Here is a 16,661-nt window from a genome sequence, read left to right as displayed (position 1 = left end):
TTGATCTCTGTGTCTGTTTTTGTGCCAGTACCATACTGTCTTGATGATGACAGCTTTGTAATAGAGCTGGAAGTCTGGAATTGTGAGGCCACAGCTTTGGTTTTCTTTTTCAACATTTGGCTATTCGGGGTCTTTTCTGATTTCATACAAATTTTAGGATTATTTGTTCCAGCTCTGTGAAAAATGTCAATGGTATTTTGATAGGAATTGCACTGAATGTGTAGATTGCTTTGGGTAGCATAGACATTTTAACAGTATTTGCTCTTCCAATCCATTAGCATGGAATGTTTTTCCAGTTCTTTGTGTCTTCCTCAATTTCTTTCATGATTGTTCCATAGTTTTCAGAGTACAGATCCTTTACCTTTTTGGTTAGGTTTATTCCTAAGTAATGGTTTTTGGTGTAATTGTAATTGGGATCAATTCCTTAATTTCTCTTTCTTCAGTCACATTGTTGTGTATATAAGTGCAACTTATTTCTGTGCATTGATTTTTATATCTTCCACTTTGCTGAACTACTCTGTAAGTTCTAGTAATTTGGGGGTGGAGTTTTTTGGGTTTTCCACATAAAGTATGTCATCTGCGAAGAGAGAGAGTTTGACTTTGTCTTTACTGATTTGGATGCCTTTTATTTCTTTTTGTTGTCTGATTGCTGAGGCTAGGACTTCCGGTACTATGTTGAACAACAGTGGTGAGAATGAACATCCCTGTTGTGTTCCTGACCTTAGGGGGAAAGCTCTCAGTTTTTCCCCATTGAGAGTGATATTCGCTGTGGGCTTTTCATAGATGGCTTTTATGATATTGAGGTATGTTCCCTCTATCCCTACACTGGGAAGAGTTTTAATCAAGAAAGGATGCTGTACTTTGTCCAATGCTTTTTCTGCATCTAATGAGAGGATCATATGGTTCTTGTCCTTTCTTTTATTTATGTAGTATATCACATTGATTGATTTGCAGCTGTTGGACCACCTTTGAAGTCCAGGAATAAATCCCACTTGGTCATGGTGAAAAATCCTTTTAATATACTGTTGGATCCTATTGGCTAATACCTTGGTGAGAATTCTTGCATCAATGTTCATCAGGGATATTGTTCTGTAATTTTCCTTTTGGTGGGGTCATTGTCTGATTTTGGGATCAAGATAATGCTGGCCTCATAGAAAGATATGGAAGTTTTCCTTCCATTTCTTTTTTTTTTTGAAATAGCTTCAGAAGAATAGGTAGTAATTCTTCCTTAAATGTTTGGGAGATTTCCCCTGGGAAGCCATCTGGCCCTGGACTCTTTTTTGTTGGGACATTTTTGATTATTGCTTCAATTTCCTTTCTGTTTATGGGTCAATTCAGGTTTTCTATTTCTTCCTTTTTCAGTTTTGGTAGTTTATAAGTTTCTAGGAATGCAACCATTTCTTCCAAGTTGCCTAATTTGTTGGCATATAGTTGTTCATAATATGTTCTTATAATTGTTTGTATTGCTTTGGTGTTGGTCATGATCTTTCCGATTTCATTCATGATTTTATGTATTTGGTACCTTTCTTTCTTCTTTTTGATAAGTCTGTCCAGGGGTTTATCAATCTTGTTAATTCTTTCAAAGAACCATCTCCTAGTTTCGTTGACCTGTTCTACTGGTTTTTTTTTGGTTTCTACTTCATTGATTTCTGCTCTGATCTTTATTATTTCTCTTCTCCTGCTTGGTTTAGGCTTTATTTGCTGTTCTTTCTCCAGCTCCTTTAGGTGTAAGGTTAGCTTGTGTATTTGAGACCTTTCTTGTTTCTTGAGAAAGTCTTGTATTGTTATATACTTCTTTCTTAGGACTGCCTTTGCTTCATTCACAGATTTTGAACAGTTGTGTTTTCATTTTCATTTCTTTAATTTCCTGGTTGATCCATTCATTCTTTATTAGGATGCTCTTTAGCCTCCATGTATTTGAGTTCTTTCCAAATTTCCTCTTGAGATTGAGTTCAAGTTTCAAAGCATTCTTATTTGAAAATATGCAGGGAATAATCCCAGTCTTTTGGTACCCATTGAGACCTAGTATGTGATCTATTCTGGAGAATATTCCATGTGAACTTGAGAAGAATGTGTATTCTATTCCTTTAGGATAGAATTCTGAATATATAGGATAGAGTTCTGAATATATCTTTGAAGTCCATCTGGTCCAGTATGTCATTCAAAACCCTAATTTCCTTGTTGATCTCCTGCTTAGATGATCTGTCCATTGCAGTGAGGGGAGTGTTACAGTCCCCTACTATTATTGTATTATTATCGATGTGTTTCTTTAATTTTGTTATTAACTGGTTTATATAATTGGCTGCTCCCAAGTTAAGAGCATAAATATTTATAATTGTTAGATCTTCTTGTTGGATAGAACCTTTAATTGTGATATAGTGTCCCTCTTCATCCTTTCCTACAGTCTTTTTTTTTTTATTCTTATGTTAATCCCTATACATTATATCATTAGTTTTAGATGAAGTGTTCCATGATTCATTGTTTGTGCATAACACCCAGTGCTCCATGCAGAATGTGCCCTCCTCAATACCCACCACCAGGCTAACCCATCCTCCCACCCCCCTCCCCTCTAGAATCCTGTTTGTTTTTCAGAGTCCATTGTCTCTCATGGTTCGTCTACCCCTCCGATTTCCCCCGCTTCATTCTTCCCCTCCCGCTACCTTCTTCTTCTTCTTTTTTTTTCTTAACATATATTGCATTATTTGTTTCAGAGGTACAGATCTGAGATTCAACAGTCTTGCACAATTCACAGCACTTACCAGAGCACATACCCTCCCCAGTGTCTATCACCCAGTCACCCCAACCCTCCCACCCCACCCCCCACTCCAGCAACCCTCAGTTTGTTTCCTGAGATTAAGAATTCCTCATATCAGTGAGATCATATGATACATATCTTTCTCTGTTTGACTTATTTCACTCAACATAATACCCTCCAATTCCATCCACGTCATTGCAAATGGCAAGATCTCATTCCTTTTGATGGCTGCATAATATTCCATTGTATATATATACCACCTCTTCTTTATCCATTCATCTGTTGATGGACATCTTGGCTCTTTCCACAGTTTGGCTATTGTGGACATTGCTGCTATAAACATTGGGGTGCACATACCCTTTCAGATCCCTACTTTTGTATCTTTGGGGTAAATACCCAGTAGTGCAATTGCTGGATCATAGGGTAGCTCTATTTTCAACTTTTTGAGGAACCTCCATACTGTTTTCCAGAGTGGCTGCACCAGCTTGCATTCCCACCAACAGTGTAGCAGGGCTCCCCTTTCTCCGCATCCCCGCCAACATCTGTCATTTCCTGACTTGTTAATTTTAGCCATTCTGACTGGTGTGAGGTGGTATCTCATTGAGGTTTTGATTTGGATTTCCCTGATGCCGAGCGACATTGAGCACTTTTTCATGTGTCTGTTGGTCATTTGGATGTCTTCTTTGGAAAAATGTCTGTTCATGTCTTCTGCCCATTTCTTGTTGGATTCTTTGTTCTTTGGGTGTTGAGTTTGATGAGTTCTTTATAGATATTGGATACTAGCCCTTTATCTGAGATGTCATTTGCAAATATCTTCTCCCATTCTGTCGGTTGTCTTTTGGTTTTGTTGACTGTTTCCTTTGCTTTGCAAAAGCTTTTTATCTTGATGAAGTCCCAATAGTTCATTTTTGCCCTTGCTTCCCTTGCCTTTGGCGATGTTTCTAGGAAGAAGTTGCTTCGGCTGAGGTCAAAGAGGTTGCTGCCTGTGTTCTCCTTTAGGATGTTGATGGACTCCTGTCTCACATTGAGGTCTTTCAACCATTTGGAGTCTATTTTTGTGTGTGGTGTAAGGAAATGGTCCAGTTTGATTGTTCTGCATGTGGCTGTCCAATTTTCCCAACACCATTTGTTGAAGAGACTGTCTTTGTTCCATTGGACATTCTTTCCTGCTTTGTCAAAGATGAGTTGACCATAGAGTTGAGGGTCCATTTCTGGGCTCTCTATTCTGTTCCATTGATCTATATGTCTGTTTTTGTACCAGTACCATGCTGTCTTGATGATGACAGCTTTGTAATAGAGCTTGAAGTCCAGAATTGTGATGCCGCCAGCTTTGCTTTTCTTTTTCAATATTCCTCTGGCTATGCGGGGTCTTTTCTGGTTCCATACAAATTTTAGAATTTGTTCCATTTCTTTGAAAAAAGTGGATGGTATTTTGATGGGGATTGCATTGAATGTGTAGATTGCTCTAGGTAGCATTGACATCTTCACAATAATTGTTCTTCCAACCCATGAACATGGAACGTTTTTCCATTTCTTTGTGTCTTCCTCAATTTCTTTCATGAGTATTTTATAGTTTTGTGAGTACAGATCCTTTGTCTCTTTGGTTAGATTTATTCCTAGGTATCTTATGGTTTGGGGTGCAATTGTAAATGGGATCGACTCCTTAATTTCTCTTTCTTCTGTCTTGTTGTTGGTGTATAGGAATGCCACTGACTCTGTGCATTGATTTTATATCCTGCCACTTTACTGAATTCCTGTATGAGTTCTAGCAGTTTTGGGGTGGAGTCTTTTGGGTTTTCCACATAAAGTATCATATCATCTGCAAAGAGTGAGAGTTTGACTTCTTCTTTGCTGATTTGGATGCATTTTATTTCTTTTTGTTGCCTGATTGCTGTGGCTAGGACTTCTAATACTATGTTGAATAGCAGTGGTGATAGTGGACATCCCTGCCGCGTTCCTGACCTTAGGGGGAAAGCTCTCAGTTTTTCCCCATTGAGAATGATATTCGCTGTAGGTTTTTCATAGATGGCTTTTATGATATTGAGGTATGTACCCTCTAAGCCTATACTCTGAAGAGTTTTGATCAAGAAAGGATGCTGTACTTTGTCAAAAGCTTTTTCTGCATCTATTGAGAGGATCATATGATTCTTGTTCTTTCTTTTGTTAATGTATTGTATCACACTGATTGATTTGCGGATGTTGAACCAACCTTGCAGCCCAGGGATAAATCCCACTTGGTCGTGGTGAATAATCCTTTTAATGTACTATTGGATCCTATTGGCTAGTATTTTGGTGAGAATTTTTGCATCCATGTTCATCAGGGATATTGGTCTGTAATTCTCCTTTTTGATGGGGTCTTTGTCTGGTTTGGGGATCAAGGTAATGCTGGCCTCATAAAATGAGTTTGGAAGTTTTCCTTCCGTTTCTATTTTTTGGAACAGTTTCAGAAGAATAGGTATTAATTCTTCTTGAAATGTTTGGTAGAATTCCCCTGGGAAGCCATCTGGCCCTGGGCTTTTGTTTTTTGGGAGATTTTTGATGACTGCTTCCATTTCCTTAGTGGTTATAGGTCTGTTCAGGTTTTCTATTTCTTCCTGGTTCAGTTTTGGTAGTTGATACATCTCTAGGAATGCATCCATTTCTTCCAGGTTATCTAATTTGCTGGCATAGAGTTGCTCATAATATGTTCTTATAATTGTTTGTATTTCTTTGGTGTTGGTTGTGATCTCTCCTCTTTCATTCATGATTTTGTTGATTTGGGTCATTTCTCTCTTCTTTTTGATAAGTCTGGCCAGGGGTTTATCAATCTTGTTAATTCTTTCAAAGAACCAGCTCCTAGTTTCGTTGATCTGTTCTACTGTTCTTTTGGTTTCTATTTCATTGATTTCTGCTCTGATCTTTATGATTTCTCTTCTCCTGTTGGGTTTAGGCTTTATTTGCTGTTCTTTCTCCAGCTCCTTTAGGTGTAGGGTTAGGTTGTGTACTTGAGACCTTTCTTGTTTCTTGAGAAAGGCTTGTATTGCTATATACTTTCCTCCTAGGACTGCCTTAGCTGCATTCCAAAGATTTTGAATAGTTGTGTTTTCATTTTCATTGGTTTCCATGTATTTTTTAAATTCTTCTTTAATTTCCCGGTTGACCCATTCATTCTTCAGTAGGATGCTCTTTATCCTCCATGTATATGAGTTCTTTCCAACTTTCCTCTTGTGATTGCGTTCTAGTTTCAAAGCATTGTGGTCTGAAAATAGGCAGGGAATGATCCCAATCTTTTGGTACCAGTTGAGACCTGATTTATGACCTGGGATGTGATCTATTCTGGAGAATGTTCCATGGGCACTAGAGAAGAATGTGTATTCCATTGCTTTGGGGTGGAATGTTCTGAATATGTGTGTGAAGTCCATTTGGTCCAGTGTGTCATTTAAAGTCTTTATTTCCTTGTTGATCTTTTGCTTAGACGATCTGTCCAATTTAGTGAGGGGAGTGTTAAAGTCCCCCACTATTAGTGTATTGTTGTCGATGTGTTTCTTTGCTTTTGTTATTAATTGGCTTATGTATTTGGCTGCTCCCTTATTAGGGGCATATATATTTACAATTGTTAGATATTCTTATTGGATAGACCCTTTAGGTAGGATATAGTGTCCTTCCTCATCTCTTGTTACAGTCTTTGGTTTAAAATCTAATTTGTCTGATATAAGGATTGCCTCCCCATCTTTCTTTTGGTGTCCATTAGCATGGTAAATGGTTTTCCACCCCCTCACTTTCAATCTGGGGGTGTCTTTGGATCTAAAATGAGTCTCTTTCAGACAGCATATCGATGGGTCATGTTTTTTAATCCAGTCTGATAGCTTGTGTCTTTTGATTGGGGCATTTAGCCCATTTACGTTCAGGGTAACTATTGAAAGATATGAATTTAGTGCCATTGTATTGCCTGTAAGGTGACTGTTACTGTATATTGTCTGTGTTCCTTTCCAGTCTTTGTTGCTTTTAGGGTCTCTCTTTGCTTAGAGGACCCCTTTCAAGATTTCCTGTAGGGCTGGTTTTGTGTTTGCAAATTCCTTTAGTTTTTGTTTGTCCTGGAAGCTTTTTATCTCTCCTTCAATTTTCAATGACAGCCTAGCTGGATAGAGTATTCTTGGCTGCATATTTTTCTCATTTAGTGCCCTGAATATATCCTGCCAGTCCTTTCTGACCTGCCAGGTCTCTGTGGATAGGTCTGTTGCCAATCTAATGTTTCTACCATTGTAGGTTACATATCTCTTCTCCCAAGCTGCTTTCAGGATTTTCTCTTTGTCTATGAGACTCGTAAGTTTTACTATTAGATGTCGGGGAGTTGACCTATTTTTATTGATTTTGAGAGGGGTTCTCTGTGCTTCCTGGATTTTGATGCTTGTTTCCTTCCCCAAATTAGGGAAGTTCTCTGCTGTAATTTACTCTAATATACCTTCTGCCTCTCTCTCTCTCTTTCTTCTTCTCTGGGATCCCAATTATTCTAATGTTGTTTCGTCTTTTGGTATCACTTATCTCTCGAATTCTGCCCTCATGATCCAGTAGTTGTTTATCTCTCTTTTTCTCAGCTTCTTTATTTTCCATCATTTGGTCTTCTATATTACTGATTCTCTCTTCTGCCTCATTTATTCTAGCAGTTAGCACCCCCATTTTTGATTGCACCTCATTGATAGCCTTTTTGAATTCTACTTGTTTGGATTTTAGTTCTTTTACTTCTCCAGAAAGGGTTTCTCTAATACCTTCCGTATTTTTTTCAAGCCCAGCTAGTATCTTTAAAGTGATGATTCTGAACTCTAGATCTGACATCGTACTAATGTCTGTATTGAGTAGGTCAGAAAAGACCTGAAGCAGTGGAAAAAGAAATGGAAAGAGAGAAAAAAGAAAAAGAAAAAAAAGAGAAAGATAAAGATAAAAACAAACAAAAACAAACAAAACAACAACAACAACAACAACAACAACAACAACAACAAAACCAGAATGTGATCAAATATGATCAGGGTGGTATATAGATCAGTGCCACACACTAGATTTGGGGTATATTTTGGTCTTTTAGAAGAAAGTGCCTCCCAAAATTTTAAAGAAAGAAAAACTTATATATGTACAAAAATAAGGGTTGATATGATGAAGGGATGGAATATGAAGGGATGGGAATATATGGAAATTATAAAAAATTTTATATAAGGAATTGATAAGAAGTTGTTTGAAAAAAGAAAGAAGATTTAAAAAAAGAAAAAAGAAAAAAGGGAGAGAATGTGATCAGGCAGGGGAATAGAAAACACGATATACTAGAGATTTAGCGTATATTTTAATCTGTTAGAAGAAACTATCTCAAAATTTTAAAGAGAGAACAACTTATATATATATATATGCCAAAAATACGGGTAACTACTATGAAGGGATAGAATATGACTCTAAAAATGAAAAATAAAAATGTTTTTTTTTTAAAAAGGGATTGATAAGATGTTGTTTGAAAAAGGGAAAAAGAAAAATTCAAAAAAAAAAAAGACATTTAAAAAAAATTAACTTTGAAAGACTAAAGAATCATGGTAAAAAAGCCATGAATTCTTTTTTTTTCATTCTCATTCTTTTTTTTTATTCTTATGTTAATCCCCATACATTACATCATTAGTTTTAGATGAAGTGTTCCATGATTCATTGTTTCTGCATAACACCCTGTGCTCCATGCAGAATGTGCCCTCCTCAATACCCACCACCAGGCTAACCCATCCCCCCACCCCCCTCCCCTCTAGAACCCTCAGTTTGTTTTTCAGAGTCCATCGTCTCTCATGGTTCGTCTACCCCTCCGATTTCCCCCGCTTCATTCTTCCCCTCCCGCTACCTTCTTCTTCTTTTTTTTTTTTAACATATATTGCATTATTTGTTTCAGAGGTACAGATTTGAGATTCAACAGTCTTGCACAATTCACAGCACTTACCAGAGCACATACCCTCCCCAGTGTCTATCACCCAGTCACCCCATCCCTCCCACCCCAACCCCCACTCCAGCAGCCCTCAGTTTGTTTCCTACAATTAAGAATTCCTCCTATCAGTGAGATCATATGATACATGTCTTTCTCTGTTTGACTTACTTCACTCAACATAATACCCTCCAGTTCCATCCACGTCGTTGCAAATGGCAAGATCTCATTCCTTTTGATGGCTGCATAATATTCCATTGTATATATATATACCACCTCTTCTTTATCCATTCATCTGTCGATGGACATCTTGGCTCTTTCCACAGTTTGGCTATTGTGGACATTGCTGCTATAAACATCGGGGTGCACGTACCCCTTCGGATCCCTACTTTTGTATCTTTGGGGTAAATACCCAGTAGTGCAATTGTTGGATCATATGGTCGCTCTATTTTCAACTAAAAAAGCCATGAATTCTATGTGCAGTATTCACCTAGCGCTGAAGTTCTGCCGTTCTCATTGATCGGTAAACTTGGTCTTGGCTGGCTGTTCTCGCTGATCTTCTGGGCAGGGGCCTGTTGCCGTGGTTTCCAAATGTCTCTGCAGGAGGCGGAATTGCCCCGCCCTTGCCCCCTCCCGGCTAAGTAATCTGCTCAGGTTTGCTCTCCAGGGCTTTTGTTCCCTGCGAGCTTTCCATACAGCTTTGGAGGCCGAGAGTGAAAATGGCGGCCTCCCAATCTTTGCCCCGGAGGAGCCGAGAACTCGGGGCCCTGCTCCTCAGTGAACCCCCAGAGAAAAGCTGTCAGTCACTCCCGTCTCCCTGGTCTCCGGCCGCACTCCGTTCTCACCCGGCCTGTGACCGCGCGTTTCTATCTCTGGCCCCCGACCCCGGGTGGAGTCTCCAAACCCAGCAGATCCCTGCGGTGCACTCCCGCGCGGCTCCTCCTGGGGGAGGAAGATGAGTCTCCCCAGATCTGCCGCCTGTTGGGTCCCTGCTGGAGGAGTAGTGGCCCGACTGTGCCGCGGATCACGGTTTATGGCAACCCCGAGCTGAGAGCCCGCGCCTGGGCTCCGCCTCTGCAGCCGGCTTCCCTGCTCCGTTACCTGGGAGCTCTGCCACACTCAGGCACCCCCGGTCTTTCTGTGACCCCGAGGGTCCTGAGACCCCACTGTCCCGGAGGGTTCCACCCCCCGCTTAGCCACCAGAGTGACGTCCCTCAGTGGAGCAGGCTTTTAAAAGTTCCGATTTTGTGCTCCGTGGCTCTATCACTTGCCAGAAGCGGCCGACGGAGGCCCCTCCCCCGTCATCTATCCTCCCAAATATTGCCTTGGATTCACTTCTCCGCACGTCCTACCTTCCAGAAAGTGGTCGCCTTTCTGTTCAGAGAGTTGTTGCTATTCTTTTCTTCGATCTCCTGTTGGGTTTGTAGGTGTTCAGAATGGTTTGATCCCTATCCAGCTGAATTCCTGAGAGGAGATGAAATCCAGGTCTCCTACTCCTCCGCCATCTTGCTCCGCCCCCCTGTTATACACCAATTTTTTTTAATTTTTTAAAAAAATATTTTGTTTATTTATTTGACAGAGAGAGAGACAGTGAGAGAGGGAACACAAGCAGGGGGAGTGGGAGAGGGAGAAGCAGGCTTCCCGCCGAGCAGGGAGCCTGATGCAGGACCCTGGGATCATGACCTGAGCTGAAGGCAGCCGCTAACGACTGAGCCACCCAGGCGCCCCTACACCAATTTAATGGTAACCACAAACCAGAAATTAGTAATAGATAAGCAAAAAATAAAGAGAAAGGAATCCAAGTAAGTCACTAAAGAAAGCCAACTGATTGTGGGAGAAAAGGGCAAGGGAACAAAGGAATAGAGAAGTAACAAAACAAGTAACAAAATGGCAATAAATACATATCTATCAATAATTACTTTGAATGTAAATGGACTACACTAATCAAAAGACATAGGGTGATGGAATGGATGGAAAGGCAAAACCCATGTTTATGCTGTCTAAAAGAGATTCATTTCAGTCCTAAAAACACATGCAGATTGAAAGTGAGGGGTGGGGAAACATTATCATGCAGCGTACGTCAAAAGAAATCAAGGGTAGCAATACTTACATCAGACAAAATAGACTTTAAAACAAAGACTGTAAAAAGTGACAAAGAAGAACAGTATATAATCATAAAGGGAACAATCCAACAAGAAGATAAAATAATTGTAAATACTTATATACCAACATGGAAGCAGCCAAATACATAAAACAGTTAATAACAAACATAAAGGAACTAATTGATAGTAATACAATAATAGTAGTGGACTTTAACACCTCAATTACATGAATTGATAGATCATCCAGACAGAAAATCAACAAAGAGTGGCTTTGAATGATACATTGGGTCAGATGGATTTAACAGATATATACAGAACATTTCATAATTGCTTTTCCATCTTTGCACTTTCGATCTGCACGTGTCTTTAGGTCCTGGGATCATGACCTGAGCCGAAGGCAGATGCTTAACCAACTGAGCCACCTATGGAACCCTGTTTTATGCAATACTCTTTTAAACAACTCAAGCAGTGGAGTCCCATAGCCCTTAACTTGGCCATTTTAGGTACAGCACAGATGGTCTCTATGAATCGCATAGATGGGAATATATGGAATGAGACATCACCAATTATAAGCAATTTTCAACTAAAGCTTTCTTTAAGCCAATCAACCTTTTGTTGGGCTTTTGGTTCAGGGAATTGCTAACTAACCCCATGAGATTCAATTACACTCCTGTGCTCTTCCAGCTTTTCTGTCTCTTCTTTGGCCAAATATGTCAACAGAAAGTTAGCTTCTGTTCCAATGTAGAAGCTGGTGTATAATGATTTCTATGTTTTCCTTGATAACTTATGTTGGAATATCCTCCACAACTCTGAACTTATTGAACTCTTCCAGTGTATGAAGGTCATTTCTTTTCTTCTTCTTTTTTTTTCTTTTTACCTCAGGTCTGGAAGAGACTTTGTAGGCAGGAATGGTGCTTCTCCCACTTGGTTGCTCAAGGGAAAAATAAATTTCATGAAATAGTCCAACCACAAGTGTCACCTAAGAAATGTTTAGATTCCTAGCTAATCAGTTCCCCAAAGAGCTGACAGAAAAAAATTTTTTTAAAGAAAGATTTTATTTATTTTAGAGAGAGAGTGGTTGTGAGCAGGGAGAGGGGCAGAAGCAGAGGCAGAGAGAGAATCTCAAGCAGACTCCATGCTGGGCATGGATCCCAATGAGGGGCTGGATCTCATGAACCTGAGATCACGACCTGAGCCAAAATCAAGAGTTGGATGCTCAACCGACTGAGTCACCCAGGTGTCCCTAGAAAAACTTGATTCCAGAAGAGAAAATCCTGAGTACATAACTTTACCTCAAAGTTGAGGGAAATTTGAGAACTGGGTGAAAGTTAGCACTTGGCTTTTGAAAGATAGTTTGTTTTTCTCCTGTCTTGCCTGTGCTTACCAAGTCACACTATTATAGAAAGCTTTATGTAGCTCTCTTTATATCCAGAAAAGTCATCATCAGGAGGTAACAGTCTCTGTTGAGAAGATGTCTCCAAATGTCAAGTCATTGGAAACACTTTTGCCGACTCAAACATTGCCTTTCTTTTGGTACAGGTGACAGAATTTGTGCTGTACACTGGTATTTTCATTCTCATTCATATTGATGTTTAAATTGAGCCTTCTTAGGGCGCCTGGGTGGCTCAGTTGGTTAAGCGACTGCCTTCGGCTCAGGTCATGATTCTGGAGTCCCGGGATCAAGTCCTGCATCGGGCTCCCTGCTCGGCAGGGAGTCTGCTTCTCCCTCTGACCCTCCTCCCTCTCATGCTCTCTGTCTCTCATTCTCTCTGTCTCAAATAAATAAATAAAATCTTTAAAAAAAAAAATAAATTGAGCCTTCTTAAACAGTCTTGTACTACAGATTGTTCTCTTTGAACAGACTACTGAAACCTTGAATGGGTAGAAATAGCTTGTTTGATATCCGCATATTATTCTGTTTTTCTTTTCAACATTGTTTTTGGATGTTTGGGCCCCTTGAGATTCTTTGTGAATTTTAGGATGGGTTTTTCAATTTCTGCAAAAAATGTCATTGGGATTTTCATAGGGACAATATTGAACCAGTAGAAAGCTTTGGATGTATTTCATCTTAACAATATTAAATCTTTCAGTCCATGTACATGGGATGTTTACATTTATTTGTCTTTATTTTCTTGCATTTTATTCTGAAGAGGTAGTTCACAACCAACACTGTAACAGCTAGTACATGGCTACCGTACAAATACATTTCAATACAATGCAAATACCTCGTAGGCCAGCTCCAGGAGGCACTGTAGAGGGGGTAGTGGTTTTCCTAACGATTGCATTTCCAAATGTTCCTCTCCAGTTTATTGGCCTATGGAATAGTGCATAGGTGCTCTTTCCTGAATCCAGCTGAGCTGCCTAGACTCTTGGTTCAGCCTTGCCAACATCAGACATGGATATGCTACCCCAAAGTCAAATCAGGTGCAAAAATGTGTTTTCTGAACAGGTACTATGGAATTGGGATAATGTTGCTTCTGCAGTTGTCTGTAAATTGAGAATTAGGTCAAGTGAAAATACACCTTTTGCTTAATGGAAAGGATAAGGCGTGACCCATTGCAATCTACCTGCCAGTGACAAGCAGGGTCAATACTTTTAGGAACAGTAGGATACCTGGGCAAGAGTAATTTGTAGCTAACTTCACACTCATGAGTTTCTTGAAGGTATTCTTATGCTGTATTAGCCTGGGCCCATACAAGGGCAATAACCTTTTTTTTTTTTATGTCAATTTTAGGCACACACTCATTTATTTGTTTTCAGAGTGTTTGATGTGTCAGAGATGCCATAGGTTTTGTATGTACACCAACAGCATTGTTCAATGTCAATGTATACTAGAGATTTGGTGAGTATCCACATAGGAAATTAGTTTTTCAATTCTATCAGAAATATCAGAAGATTGAATGTATAGCAATTTGACCAGTTCAATCCTGGTCACATTTCTCCAATCATTAGAATGCCAGATAAGTCAGCTAGACTATTAGGCACAGACAAGTAATAGAGGTCTATAAGGATCAGGCCTGTTGTTAACTATAGAGTCCAGGTAAATTCCATGAGTACTGTCTTAGTTCTCCCCTTTTGATTAGGCTCCTACAGTCTCCTCTAAGATAATATGCCAAGAGGTTGGGTTTAGTATATCTGCCATTCTTAGCTGTTTAGAAGTGAGGTCATGATGGAACCATCCATAAATTATGTAGCAACTCTGAGATCAGAGAAGAGTACCTCCTAAGAGGTAAGGTTCCAGGATCATGAAATGATGAGAGGTGAGAGATGAACCTCGTTTGTCATTACAACGGCACTCTTATTTCCCATCTAACTTTATGTTTTTTTCAGGTTTGGCACAACTCTATTCCAGTTAGGTATTTTGGGTTGCAGAAGGACTTGGTGAAATTTGTGATGCATTCTGTTTCAACTAAAGTCAAATAAATACCTAGCAGTAGACATTCAAACAGAGTATACACTATGGCAGAGTTAGGGAAGCTATACTTTATACCCTATCAAAGACCTGCTAAAAATCATGCCACCACACCACTGAAGAATGACACATGGACAGTCATATCTTGATCTGGTTGCTAAGAGTCCAAAGGATTGGAGACAATAATAAAGCACTTATTGTAAGAAGAATTATAAAGATGTCCCTCCAAAATTTCCTGTCCTCTAATTATTCAATCAAACATTAATCTAGGTATTCCTGCAAAGGGACTTTGCAGATGTAATTAAGGTTGCTAATCAGTGTATATTAAAATAGAGAAATTATCCTGGGCACATTTTGTAATTCTAAGATAATCAGTAAAAGAAAAATTTAAAAACTATATAGTTGTCATGCCAATAAAGAAAGAAAATGGATTAAGAAAGAATGATCAGGCGCAGGCCAAAGGGAAACGAAGCCGGAGCTGTGGGTGCCTTTTCTGCCCGCGGTGTCTCAGATTCAGTCTTAAGGAACTGAGAACTTAATCTTCCAAAATGTCAAAAAGACCATCTTATGCCCCACCTCCCACCCCAGCTCCTGCAACACAAATGCCCAGCACACCACGGTTTGTGGGATACAATCCATACAGTCATCTTGCCTACAACAACTACAGGCTGGGAGGGAACCCAGGCACCAACAGCTGGGTCTCGGCATCCTCTGGTACTACGATTTCAAAACCCCCAAAGCCACCAGATAAACCACTGATGCCCTCCATGAGGTACAGCAGAAAGGTCCGGGGCCAAGTAAAACCTTCCAACCCTGACCTAAAGTTGTGGGAGATTGGCAAGATTATTGGTGGCATGTGGCAAGATCTCACTGATGAAGAAAAACAAGAATATTTAAATGAATACGAAGCAGAAAAGATAGAATACAATGGCTCTATGAAGGCCTATCATAATTCCCCTGCACACCTTGCTTACATAAATGCAAAAAGTCGTGCAGAAGCAGCTTTAGGGGAAGAAAGTCGACAGAGACAGTCTCGCATGGAGAAAGGAGAACCGTACATGAGCATTCAGCCTGCTGAAGATCCAGACGATTATGATGATGGCTTCTCCATGAAGCATAGAGCCACTGCCCGTTTCCAGAAAAACCACCGCTTCATCAGTGAAATCCTTAGTGGGAGTGTGGTGCCAGACGTCTGGTCATTTGTCACAACAGCTAGAATGCAGGTCCTCAAACGACAGGTCCAGTCCTTATGGTTCATCAGGGAAAACTAGAAGCCCGAACTTCTTCAAACAGACGAGCGACACCAGGAAACTCCTGGAAAAAAAGAAGAGGAAACTCCTGGAAAGCACAGATTCATTTAACAATGAACTTAAAAGTTGTGCGGTTTGAAAGTAGAAGCGGATATGGAAAAGATTGCTGCTGAAATTGCACAGGAAGAGGAACAGACTCGAAAAAGGCAGGAGGAAGGAGAGAAAGAAGCAGCAGAGCAAGCTGAACGCAGTTCCTGAGGACGAGCAAGCTGCTAGGAAGACCAAGGAGAAGGACGACGACGAGAGCATCCCGATGGAGACAGAGGAGACACACCTTGAAGAAGCGACCGAAAGCCAACAGAAGGGTGAAGAAGGCACGTCTACTCCTGAGGACAAGAAGAGCGGGTAGAAGGGGGTGGACAGTATGGCTGAGGAAGGGACCAGTGACAGTAACACTGGCTCAGAGAGCAACAGGGCCACAGTGGAGGAGCCGCCCACAGACCCCACACCGGAAGACGAGAAGAAAGAATAAATGTTGCCTTGTTTTATGTGTTCTAAATACCTTTGCAAATGAAAAAAAAAAAAGTTTTTTGAGTTTAAAAAAAAAAAGAAAGCATGATCAATCCAAAGGATGGCAAGAAAAGAGAAAAACTGGCATAAAAGGGACAAGGCAAGCAGAAAGTCAACAGGAAGATGATATATTACAACCCAACTATACCAATAATTTCAAGTTGATTAAATGGCCCCCTTAAAATACAGAGATTATTAATATAATTGGAAATAAATATAAACTGAATTATGTACTTAGTCTTTGAAATTAGTTGGAATATTTTAAGACCTAGGACATGATCATTTTGTTAATGTTTCATGAGTGGTTGGGAAGAATGTGTGTTCTCTATAGTTGATTTAGAATTGTATGAATGTTTAATAGGTCAGACTTATTTGAGTCATTCAATTATCTTATATTTTTATTAAATTTTGTCTGAATTTTGACCTGTCAATAATTATAAAAGGTGTGTTCACAATTTCCAACTCTGATGATGCTTTTGCCAATTTTCCCCTATATTTCTACAATTTTTGTTGATATATTTTTAGTATTCTTAGTTATATAAGTACATGTTTAGAATCAAATTGAGAAAATTCTTATTTTGACATCTCCCCTTTTCATGCCTTCCATAATATTAATGATGTTAAATATTGTTAAATTAAAATTTAGTTC

At 39.7% G+C, this 16,661-nt stretch overlaps 1 pseudogene; it reads left to right on the top strand.

Moving 5' to 3' along the window:
• The first annotated feature begins 12,630 nt into the window (after positions 1-12,630).
• LOC118009946 lies at positions 12,631-16,010 on the top strand (annotated as a pseudogene).
• Positions 16,011-16,661: the final 651 nt, after the last annotated feature.

This window comes from Mirounga leonina, unplaced genomic scaffold, assembly GCF_011800145.1.
Source record: "Mirounga leonina isolate KUSES-001 unplaced genomic scaffold, KU_Mleo_1.0 Mir_128, whole genome shotgun sequence".
Taxonomy (NCBI): domain Eukaryota; kingdom Metazoa; phylum Chordata; class Mammalia; order Carnivora; family Phocidae; genus Mirounga; species Mirounga leonina.
This window is presented reverse-complemented; position numbering and strand designations above follow the sequence as displayed.